The sequence below is a fragment of the Patella vulgata genome, chromosome 3, assembly GCF_932274485.2.
Source record: "Patella vulgata chromosome 3, xgPatVulg1.2, whole genome shotgun sequence".
NCBI lineage: Eukaryota > Metazoa > Mollusca > Gastropoda > Patellidae > Patella > Patella vulgata.
This window is the reverse complement of record NC_065881.2, coordinates 23,564,033-23,576,777: the sequence shown is the minus strand read 5'-3', so window position 1 is coordinate 23,576,777 and position 12,745 is coordinate 23,564,033. Positions and strand designations below refer to the sequence as shown.

Below are 12,745 nucleotides of genomic sequence, written 5' to 3'. Positions count from 1 at the left end.
ACCATGTGTTAGTCCCGAAATGACCAAGTTTGTGTCAAGTGGACGTTAAACCCCATTTCTCTCTCTCTCTTCGCGTATTTCGCCGAACATAACTGATTAGACATTACAGTAAAAACAGAAACGATTAAATGTAAATCAGTTAATATACAAACATATTACATTATTATATGCGTTGCAACCCATTTATGTCCATATCTAGGTGTCAAGGAATGGAAAGTCAAAATTCGTGGTATTGTCAAACGCATAAACAGTATGTCTTTTTATTTTAACAGGTTGATGTCTAATTCCCTAATGGCCCAATTTAATTTAAAGGGAAATAAAGGGAGGCGGTCCATAATGGACTTAGAAATTTACAAAGTTGTCCGAGGTTTGTTTTTATCATACTCAATTTACGAACATATCCTTAAATATCTGATAATCAAACATGGTATGGGCATACACGAGTTTTTATTACTTCATCGATGAGTGTTGATCTTTTTATACGCCGACATTGAAATGTGGTCGTATATTGTCCTCGCCCCCGTCCGTTCGTCCGTCGGTCCGGCGTCCACAATTGCTTGATCACTTCAAAAAATCTTGGGGACGCTCTAGAGGCCAAAGTTAATATCCGATTGACTTTAAATTTATACACAGTGTTTAAGGTCATGAGACGAAGAAGCCTATTGATTTTCAGCGATTTCCGATAATTACTGCCAGAGTTATGGTCCTTGATCACTTCAAAAAATCTTGTGGACGCTCTAGAGGCCAAACTTAATATCCGATTGACTTTAAATTTATACACAGTGTTTAAGGTCATGAGACGAAGAAGCCTATTGATTTTCGGCGATTTCCGATAATTACTGCCAGAGTTATGGCCCTTGATCACTTCAAAATATCTTGTGGACGCTCTAGAGGCCAAAGTTAATATCCGATTGACTTAAAATTTATATACAGGGTTTAAGGTCATGAGACGAAGAAGCCTATTGATTTTCAGCGATTTCCGATAATTACTGCCAGAGTTATGGCCCTTGATCACTTCAAAAAATCTTGTGGACGCTCTACAGGCCACAGTTAATATCCGATTGACTTTAAATTTATACACAGTGTTTAAGGTCATGAGACCAAGAAGCCTATTGATTTTCAGCGATATCCGATAATTACTGCCAGAGTTCTGGCCCTTGATCACTTCAAAAAATCTTGTGGACGCTCTAGAGGCCAAAATTAATATCCGATCGATTTTAAATTTATACACAGTGTTTAAGGTCATGAGACGAAGAAGCCTATTGATTTTCAGTGATTTCCGATAATTACTGCCAGAGTTATGGCCCTTGATCATTTTGAAAAATCTTGTGGACGCTCTAGAGGCCAAAGCTAATAACCGATTGACTTTAAATTTACACATAGTGTTTAAGGTCATGAGACGAAGAAGCCTATTGATTTTCAGCGATATCCGATAATTACTGCCAGAGTTCTGGCCCTTGATCACTTCAAAAAATCTTGTGGACGCTCTAGAGGCCAAAATTAATATCCGATCGATTTTAAATTTATACACAGTGTTTAAGGTCATGAGACGAAGAAGCCTATTGATTTTCAGTGATTTCCGATAATTACTGCCAGAGTTATGGCTCTTGATCACTTCAAAAAATCTTGTGGACGCTCTAGAGGCCAAAGTTAATATCCGATTGACTTTAAATTTATACACAATGTTTAAGGTCATGAGACGAAGAAGCCTATTCATTTTCAGCAATTTCCGATAATTACTGCCAGAGTTATGGCCCTTGATCACTTCAAAAAATCTTGTGGACGCTCTAGAGGCCAAAGTTAATATCCGATTGACTTTAAATTTATACGCAGTGTTTAAGGTCATGAGACGAAAAAGCCTATTGATTTTCAGCAATTTACGATAATTACTGCCAGAGTTATGGCCCTTGATCACTTTGAAAAATCTTGTGGACGCTCTAGAGTCTAAAGTTAATATCCGATTGACTTTAAATTTATACACAGTGTTTAAGGTCATGAGACGAAGAAGTCTATTCATTTTCAGTGATAATTACTTCCAGAGTTATGGCCCTTGATCACTTCAAAAAACCTTGTGGATGCTCTAAAGGCTAAAGTTAATCTCATTGACTTTAAATTTATACACAGTGTTTGAGGTCTCGAGGCGAAGAATCCTATTGATTTTCAAAGATTTCTGATAATTACTGCCAAAGTTATGGCCCTTGATCACTTTGAAAAATCTTGGGGACGCTCTAGAGGCCAAAGTTAATATCCGATTGACTCCAGATTGATACACAGAGTTTAAGATCTTGAGGCGAACAAGTATATTGATTTTCAATGAATTTTTATGACTTGAAACAGCTAAATCCATGATACAGTATTAAAAGTTTTGTATACAAAACGTTAGCATGGGGCAGAACTTTATAAAAACCTAACAAATTCTAATGGTTTTCTGAGTTGTTGCTCTTAATCAGATTTTAGTGTATTATAAATGTTTCATTACCGAACAAGCCAACAGTGAGGCTGATGTCCCCCGCCGAAATAGGAAAATAATTAGAGGACACATATAAAAATCAAATTGCGTATCGCTCTGCTTACCCTGAGCAGAAAATGCTCATTATCAAACTTAGTCAAGGTATTACTGTAATGAAACTATACACCAAGTTTCATCAATCTCACTTAATTAGAACTAAAGTTATCGTGTCCCAAAGCATCAACCAATCAAATTGCTTATCTCTGCTTACCCTAAGCGGAAAATGCTCATCTTCGAACTCCATCAAGGCATTGACCTAATGAACACATACACCAAGTTTGAACATTCTAGCTCAATTAGGAAGAGAGTTATCGTGCCCCAAAGTATCAACCAATCAAATTGCTTATCTCTGCTTACCCTAAGCGGAAAATGCTCATCTTCGAACTCCATCAAGGCATTGACCTAATAAACACATACACCAAGTTTGAACATTCTAGCTCAATTAAAAGTTATCGTGTCCCAAAGCATCAACCAATCAAATTGCTTATCTCTGCTTACCCTAAGCGGAAAATGCTCATCTTCGAACTCCATCAAGGCATTGACCTAATCAACACATACACCAAGTTTGAACATTCTAGCCCAATTAGGAAGAGAGTTATCGTGTCCCAAAGCATCAACCAATCAAATTGCTTATCTCTGCTTACCCTAAGCGGAAAATGCTCATCTTCGAACTCCATCAAGGCATTGACCTAATAAACACATACACCAAGTTTGGACATTCTAGCTCAATTAGGAAGAGAGTTATTGTGTCCCAAAAAGTGTGACGGACAGACAGACGGACAGACAGACAGACAGACGGACGAACCCATTTTAATAGTCCCCTGCTTTCTTCGAAAGGCGGGGGACAAAAAAGTAAAAATATGTGACAACTGTTGTTGACTGCCTGGACGATTTAGCTACTGTGGGCGTATGTTTCGTTGCCTGGCAACCTATCTTTATGACTTGGACAGCTAAATCCATGATACAGTATTAAAAGTTTTGTATACAAAACGTTAGCATGGGGCAGAACTTTATAAAAACCAAACAAATTCTAATGGTTTTCTGAGTTGTTGCTCTTAATCAGATTTTAGTGTATTATAAATGTTTCATTACCGAAAAAAGTAAAAATATGCGACAACTCTTGTTGACCGCCCGGACGATTTAGCTGCTGTGGGCGTATGTTTCGTTGCCTGGCAACCTATCTTTTTTGTAATTTAACACCCATGCCTTTCTTACACGTACAAATTTATGGAGAATATGAAAGTAATAACACAAGCGATGTCTCATATAGAATGTGTTATTGGGTCATATATAATATAATTCATATGGGGTTTAACGTCCTACTGTTCTGCTCAGACTAGGCTAATGAAGATGGGCATGCGCTATACCGCGTGCAATGAAGGAAAAATTTGCCCGGGCAGCGGCACTATGGCCTACTCTTATATCGAATTCCAACTGCCAAGAGATCTTTTACTTGCACGTCAATGTGTACACGAGGCCTCGGTTTTTCATACCATCCAAACGACTAACAGTTGTCCTTGTCAGGCCTACTGAACTTTCTCGGCAAATGTAGGGATCGAAAATGCGACCTTCAGACAAGCGAGCCAGCGTTTTACCCAATAAGCCACCTTTGGTCCATAATTCATGGGATGCAGAATTATCTGTTACAGCTTCAGGACCACCTTTTTGATCGGACTGAATTATATAATTTACAAAATTTGACAGAGTAAATATACAGTTTTTTGTATTCTTCAGATAGTGTAATGATCAGTCAGCCGAGCTGCAATGAAGCCGAGATAATAACAGCAGTTTCGGCTCATCTAAAATATGAGCCGGACAGAAGAGGGACCAATTAAGTACATGTACAGTTTAAATTTGTTTATTACATGTCATATTTTATTATAATCTTTGTAAGCCTTTTTAAGTTCTTTTATCATCCATTTAATTTTATTTTATTTTCTATGTGTGATGTCCACAAAATGTTAACTGCGCCATTGAGCATTGAGTGTTTTATATTGGTAATAGGCGCATTATAAATAATAAATTATTATTATTATTACAGTACCAATTGCATTAAAATTACTTTCTCATTTTTAGCAATATCATTCATTACCCATTACATTGAAAGTAAATAATTACATTTTATTACTATTTAAAGATTAGTGCTAATTTAGCATTTAATCAATCAGATTTAAAGACATGCATACCATTGGATAGTTCGCACTGATGTTTATATATATATTCATATCTTTCTCATTTTATTTATTTGTGTATATATGCTTGAAAACGACTTGTGAAATTTTGTTGAAACGTTGCAGTGAAATAAACCATAGTAATTGTTATTCCATAAAAGTGCGTTATTTGATTATGTTCTAATTACTAAATGCCATTCAAAGAATGCGCCATTAAATGTAATTGAAATGTAATTGACCATTACATGATTTTCGGAATGTAATTAATTACATTTCCATTACTCATTACTTTTGAAATCTTCCATTACTCATTACATGACCATTACTTAAAATTTAATGATCAGATTCTATTACCTTTACCCATTACTGCAAAGTTATATGACTCTAGCATTAATATTGTCTGTAATATAATCGTTTGAATTGAATGTTTTGAAACTACGTACTGTCCTATTAATTGATACTGATTTTATTCAGAAAGAAGCAATTAGATTGGTTGTGATGGGACACAATAACTTTGATTCTAATTGAGTGAGAGTGTTGAAACTTCGCGTATCGTTTCACTATGTCAAAACCGTGGCCCAAATCTGTCGGGCATTTAAGCCCCCCCCCCTTCCCCGCACACACACCTAATTTAACTTCCATTCTGCCCGGCCGCCTATTCCCGTCTTCGTTAGTCCAGTAGGGGCAGAACTGTAGGGAGTTCGGATGGGGCTTATACTGGGTTTTATACAACCTCAAAACAACAAATTCTGACGTCGTGACAACTTTTCGCCAACCACCACACAACGTTGCAAAACAACAAATTCTGACGTCGTGACAACTTTTCGTCAACCACCACACAATGTTGTGACAATGCTGCTTGAACGTCCGTACAACGTTGTCACAACTTTTCGTCAACCACCACACAACGTTGTGACAATGTTGCTTTGACGTCCGTACAACGTTGTCACAACTTTTCGTCAACCACCACACAACGTTGTGACAATGTTGCTTTGACGTCCGTACAACGTTGTCACAACTTTTCGTCAACCACCACACAACTTTTCGTCAACCACCACACAACGTTGTGACAATGTTGCTTTGACGTCCGTACAACGTTGTCACAACGTAAGAGTTTGTTGCAAAACAACCTACAGCTGACTTATTTCAGACGTTGTGATACAACCTCTGAAAAACGTTGTCACAACGTTCTGTGCCCGCTGGGTATTAGCTAATCGGCGCTACACCGTTGTTCAAATACTTATAATTGCAAGAAACCCCCGACTAGGACCAGCAGGTAAGAATCTGTCTTGATTTTATAGTAATGCCCGGTTGCAATTATTGGCCGCCATCTTTGATTTTTATAGACGTTCGGGCCAAAAAAAAAGGAGAAATGTATATCCAGACATGGACTATAGCTAGATACTAACTTTTGTGTTAGTTGTTTATTTGAAATGTAATCTTAATATTTCTGTAAAAGAAAAAAACAACAACAAACAAATCAGCCTTTTTTTTATATCAATGTCATCAATGTGTAGGCCTATATAATAATTAGACTTTCAATGATTCAGAAGTTTCTCTACAGTTTCGTTATTTTTTTTCCAGTCATTGATGTTAGCATATGTACTACACAAAGAAAAACAGGTAACAGAATTTCATTTCCTTTTAATATATTTTTTAAATAATGGCCAATAATTGTTATTGTATGTAACAGGAAAAGTATTTATCTCTGTAGAGAGAGGGCGAGTAAATGGGGTTTAAAATTCACTAAATTCACTTGACACAAACTATGCCATTCATTTCCTTGTATTAAATTGGTCGAATCAATGATGGGTTAGTTGTATTTTACGTCCGCTTCCACCGAGGTGATATCGCAGACAAGGTCGAATCAAGTAGGCCCATGCTTTATGTCCTAGAATCAAGTAGGACGGGTAGTCTTCTTCCGTTTCCGCCCTTTTCCTGAACACTGTCTCATTCTATTGCCATCTGTGTATGTTGTGTTATATTAATTCTGCATAAACCTAGAGTTGTTGTTAGTGTTTGTCGGATAGATCCTTTATACTTACTGGCGCTAGGTAATTTTGAGGCTAATATTGTTCAATTTTATTTGAATGATTTGCTTGCGCGTACCGTAGGAGTGTATTAGAAACAGTGTTCGCGCAGGTTCGAGAACGGCTGAAGAACATGAAAACACTTTCATGAGTCTCGAACATGAGAGAACGGTATCCATGGTAACAAGATGAATTAAATTTATACAATCTGTTACGATAACTTGTTTGGTATTGACTTCGCTATTAGGCATACTTATGATAAATTATGACTCCATTTTACTCCTTTTCAATTCTTTGGATGACGATTACATCACCTTTTGATACGACCACATGGAAATGTGGTCGCATATTGTCATCGCCCTCGTCCGTAGGTTGTCCGTCGTCTACAGACCTGATTATTTTGAAATTGATATGTTGTTTATTTTAATGAGATGAATCCTATTTAATTTCAATAATTTCCGTTAGTTTCTTCTGGAGTTATGGCCCTTGTTTCACTTTGTGAAATTCATTTGCATCTTTTAAATTAGTAAAACGAAGACGTCTATTAAATTTCTGCGATTTCCGTGAATTATGTCTAGAGTTGTGGCCCTTGTTTCACTTTTTGGAACCTTGTGAACGCGCGGACAACAAAATTATCATCCGATTTGTATGCATTATTTAAATTAGTAAAACACAAAACAAAAAAATCTGTCAAATTTCAACAATTAAGGCCCTTGTTTCAGTTTGTAGAACCTTTGTAAACCCACAAACGACAAAAATTATAATCTTTTCTTGTAAATGCCCACATTACCTACAAAAGAATGAATATGCGACAATCCCTGTTGACTGAGCAAACGATTAAACTGCTGTGGGCATATGTTTCGTTGCCTGGCAACCTAACTTATTTGATGTTATACTGGCCACATACTACATCCAATTTTCGAACGGTATTAAACTTTTAAATTAATAAATGCACCCATGATGCTGTTTTCTCAGCAGTTATCGATGCGTCGACCATGTTTGTTCTCCCTCACACCAGCTATGAGGTAGTGTGGGATTTGAGAACGGGAACGTGTTCGTGAACGCATTCCAGACTGCTCAAGTCCGACAAGAACCCATTCTCCGTCCGTTCTCTGCACCGGAACACTGTTTCGAATACACCCTAGGGGTATTTAGCAAAGGGAGGAAACCGGAGGACCCGGAGAAAACCCACAAGGCTGGACAGGCGACCTTATTCCTAGTCACATTCAAGTGGGGAATCACATAATAATGGCCTATTTCAAATAAGATATTTGCATATAAAGAAAGTAGGCCTACAGCCTCTTTCAAATGTTATATTTGCATATAAAGAAAGTACAAACTTAAATCGTCAGTACTGGATAAACTAGCCAAAGGATTCGGCTGAATCAATTGGCGCTAAACTTCACCTAGTTTATCCACTGACATACGCCCGAATCAAACATGTTTAATATATTTGGTCGAATTGTATTTGAGTGGTGTGTCCTGCTGTCTGCTTCGCCGAAGCATTCGTCTGATTTTAGAATTCATTAGCCAATCACCACTCATTTATATCGAGTGGGTATCACAAACTAGCAGTCGAACTGTGACACGGGTGCTACAGCCAACAAATTCCAACTACCATACTATCGGCTTAAATGCACGCCAATTGGACCTCAGGTTTTGTGTTCCATTGAAACTACTAGAAATGAAATGGGGTTTAACGTCCTACTATTTTGCTCCGAACTGGGCTAATGAAGACAGGCATACACCACACAGTGTGCTATGAGGGAAATTTTGCCCGGACAGCGGCACTGCGGTGTATCGAATTCCAACTGTCAAGGGATCTTTTACGTGGACGCCAACGTGTACACGGGACCTCGTTTTTTCGTATCATCCGAATGACTAGACAACTGTCCTTGTCAGGCCCTCCATCCTGCATCACTGACAAGGGGGAACCACGCCGGAAAATCTGGGTGAACTTTCTCGGCCAATGCAGGGATCGAACACCCTACCTCCAGGCTAGCGAGCCAGCGTCTTACCCACTTAGCCACCATGACGACTAGACAGGGAATCCATGCTAAAAAATCCAAATGAGCTTTCTCGGTCAACACTGGGAGCAAACCTACAAACTCTCGGGTAGCAAGCCAGTGCCTTACACACTAAGCCACATGGCTCTCTTCTAATTACTGTGACAGTCCAGTCACATGACAAACAAGGGTTATTAAAACAGATTTTCACGGCTTCGGTAAGATCTTCGGGATTCAAATGGTTTTAGATATCACACAGTTTGTATATGGTAAGGTATCTTAAACAGTTAATTACATGTCACATATTTATATTTTTCAGTTTCCATATTAGATGCCATAGCAAATCAAAGATCATATAATAAAATAAGTCAAAAAACCCAAATATGGGAAAAAAAAGAGCTGAAGAAATGGTGATTTGAGCACCTATGATTTCTCATAGTTGTTTTTTGAGGGTGAGTGTTCAATTCTAATAGAAAAGATTGTTGTTGTGGTATTTTAGAATCTCACCATAATGTGTTTGGCACAATATAGCCCGGTTGGAGCTGATGTGACATAAACCTTAATTTCATTTTATTATTTGGAATTTAAAATTCAGTTTAGTATAGTAAAACTGTGAAGTACATGTATGTGCACAGACAGAATCTTACTTATGTCCAGATACATGTAGATATGACTATCTCATCTGTGGGGACCTACGGTGACCAAGTGGGTTAGACACTGGTTCGCATATTTTAAGGTCGCGGGTTTGCAGTAAGACAATGCAGAACGGAGGGCCTTACAAGGACAGCTGTCTAGTCGTTCAGATTGAACAAAAAAACGTGGTCCTGTGTACACATTGGCGTGCATGTAAAATAGCCCCTGGCAGTTAGAATTTGATACAAGAGTAGGCCTTAGGGTCACGGTACCCGGCAAAATTTCTCTCATAGCACACTGTATGGCATATGCCCAACCTCATTAGCCCAGTCGGAGCTGAACAGTAGGACGCCGAACCCCATTCCATTTCATTTTTTTCATTTTGTCTCATCTGTGACAAAGCAAACCAACACATTACAATACAATGTAATTAAATTAAAACTTTCATCTTTTAACTGTCGAGTCGATTTAAGTCAACTAATACATAGTATGTTTTTTTTCTCCGTTAACTACATCAGAAAGATCAAGACAGTTGAAAATGGCTATTCATATTATGGAAACTTTTTCTCACAGAGCTTGATAATCAGGTAAAATGTAAGTAACATACATATTTGTATTTTTAATCATCAACTAGTTCTATACACTTGCTTGGTAATCTAGTTATTCTTCTTGGGGCAATGCCTAGGACTCAGCTATTTCAAGTACTTGGCATGCTTGATTTTTGCCAATCACATCCATTACAGTAAATAGCAGTAAAAAAATGATGGACAATATTTTACTTTTCAAATAGATTTCAATAGATTTTAAAGGGTAATATCCAATTTGTTGTCAATGGAAATAAAATAAGAATGGGTCCAAAAATAATTAGACATTGCCAAGTAAATAGGTGCTGCCAATGATGTAGTAGGGAATCTGGATTTGCAGACAATACATGTATGAACCGGGTGAATAGTTGACCTATTATGAGACTTCAGTCCCAAATCTCAAGACTTTTTTCTGACTTGGCCTGACAATGACAGCTGTCTAGTCCTTCCGATGAGACGAATATTGGAATGCACGTAAAAGATCCCCTGGCAGTTGGAATTCGATATAAGAATAGATGATAGTGCCGCTGCCCGGGCAAAAATTCCCTCATAGCACACTGTGTGGCATATGCCCGTCATTATTAGCCCAGTATAGGAGCAGAACAGTAGGACGTTAAACCCCATTTCATTTCATTTTTCTGACTTTTAACCCATTTGATTTGAGCATAATAATCTGCCTGGGTCTTTAAGTGGACAAGACACAATAAGTGTTACGCAAAGTTGAAACCAAATAGAGACTCAGTCTCGATGTGGCAAAATAAATTGTTTATTTAAACATTGTATTCTTATTGCCTACTTTTTATTTTTTAGGCTGGAACACCCTTGAAAGAGTATTTGGTGTATGATAACAACAAGAGAACCCAAGCATCAATTTATTTTATACTTCTGGGAAAGAATGCATTTGACCCAATTTTTAAATATTTATTTTTTGTTATTAATGTTAAATTTTCTTCCAAAACACAATTAGGTTTTAATTCTCTTCAAATATGTATGTATAATATAGCAAGTAAACTGACATATAAATCACTTAGAATTTGGTCGGAAATCATAAAGTATTTAATAGGCATTACTAGAAACCAAATGTAGATCAAATACACCCAGAATTACAAAAAACCTTGACCTACATTAAGGTGACTTTCCCTTGCTTATGAAATGAAATACGTTTTAATATCCTGCTTTTCTGTGTTTTTAGAGTGATTCTACCCTACCCTTATATCAAATATTTCAACTGTCAAGGGTTCTTTAAAGGGTACCCAGGGGGGCCGAATGGTTAACACGCACACATTTGATCAGAAGGTCTGTCATTGATTCAAATAATTCAATTTTCAAGGGTTCTTCAAAGTGTACGCAGTTGGGTTGGTTTCAATTCTGGGGGGTGGGGGTGGATGGCCGATTGGTTAGCACGTGCATGCTGTATCATACGGCCTCCTGTCATTGAGTCAACTGGCATGGTTTCGAATCCCCGGTTGTAGACAAGGAGTAGGGTCGCCTGTCCAATCTTGTGGGTTTTCTCCGGGACCTCCGGTTTCCTCCCACTGCTAAAGACCCCTACGCGCTAGCGAATTATTGAAATAAAATTAAACCATATGTTAATCCCAAAATGATCTAGTTTGTGTCGAGTAGATGTTAAACCCCATTTCTCTCTGTCTCTCTCTCTTTTGATTCTGGGCTTGTACCCAATTATCCCTTGCCATATCCAACACTGAAAAGTGGGAACTATGCCGGAAAATCCAGTTGAAATTTCGCGGCCAACGCCTTATGCTCACTGAACCACTGTGGCTTATGACTTGTGATTGTATATAAATCTTTTGTACATATGATATTTTTTTATTTCAATCCTGTAATCTTGATGCTTTGCTTCTTTTATTTATAAAATATTCATTTTGTTTGGGTTTTTTTTAATGAGGAAAAGGCTCTACATCATTTTATTACTCCTGCAAAATAGAGCAATTTTCTTTTGTTAGTTTTCTGTGTATGCTAGTTATTTCTAGATGCCTCACAAATCACTTGTAGTGTGATTTTGTAGCATTTTTCAGTTTTTGAAATTGTTTCAATTTAGTGCATAATTAATCTTATTAGTGCTTAGTTTGGATGTTATTAAATTTAGATATATTTGAATTATATATTTTGGGGTATGGGGTAGGGATACTGTGTACATATCTTTATATTCTCAGTTCTTGTTTTGGGGTAAAGAACAATTTAAATAGCTATTTTATATTTTGTGATGGGTAAAGTGGGGGGGGGGGGGGGAGGGGTCATTATATATAACACAACATAATTTGTATTAGAATTGAAGTCTCTGTTTTTCTGTTAACATTTCAAATATCTATTTAGTTTTGATGTATTAATTTACTTTTTCCTATGATTTTATGAATAAATAATAATCTTACAAAAATTTTTTTTGTTTCCTTCTTTTATCAAACTTTACAGGTCTAACAGAGCAAAGAGAGGGGTCCTGCATAGAAAGGTTGCTATGCTGGATATAAATTGGGGAAAAATACAACACAAGTTTTTGATGATGGTTATACACAAGTTTGTATGAAACCACACAAGTTTCAGAAATTTCAACACAAGTTTCAGAAATTTCAACACAAGTTTCAGAAATTTCAACACAAGTTTCAACACAAGTATTGTGTAGATTTCACACAAGTTTCAACACAAGTTTTGTGTTGTTTGATACATTTTAACACAAGTTTTGTGTTGTTTGATACATTTTAACACAAGTTTTGTGTTGTTTCAACATTTAACACAAGTTTTGTGTTGTTTTAACACAAGTTTGTGTTGTTAAATAGAGACACCTAACTTGTGTTGA

The 12,745-nt window shown here is 37.1% G+C and overlaps 1 long non-coding RNA gene across 3 annotated transcripts; it reads left to right on the top strand.

The window, feature by feature from the left end:
- The first annotated feature begins 5,895 nt into the window (after positions 1 to 5,895).
- LOC126816336 (uncharacterized) lies at positions 5,896 to 12,167 on the top strand. Of its 3 annotated transcripts, XR_007678312.2 has the most exons (5): positions 5,896 to 5,956; positions 6,265 to 6,303; positions 9,036 to 9,168; positions 9,868 to 9,943; positions 10,744 to 12,167. It is a non-coding gene; the product is annotated as an uncharacterized LOC126816336 (long non-coding RNA). The 3 variants fall into 3 exon arrangements; XR_007678311.2 differs by lacking the exon at positions 5,896 to 5,956 and having other exon boundaries at positions 6,205 to 6,303; XR_007678313.2 differs by lacking the exons at positions 5,896 to 5,956; positions 6,265 to 6,303 and adding an exon at positions 6,345 to 6,734.
- Positions 12,168 to 12,745: the final 578 nt, after the last annotated feature.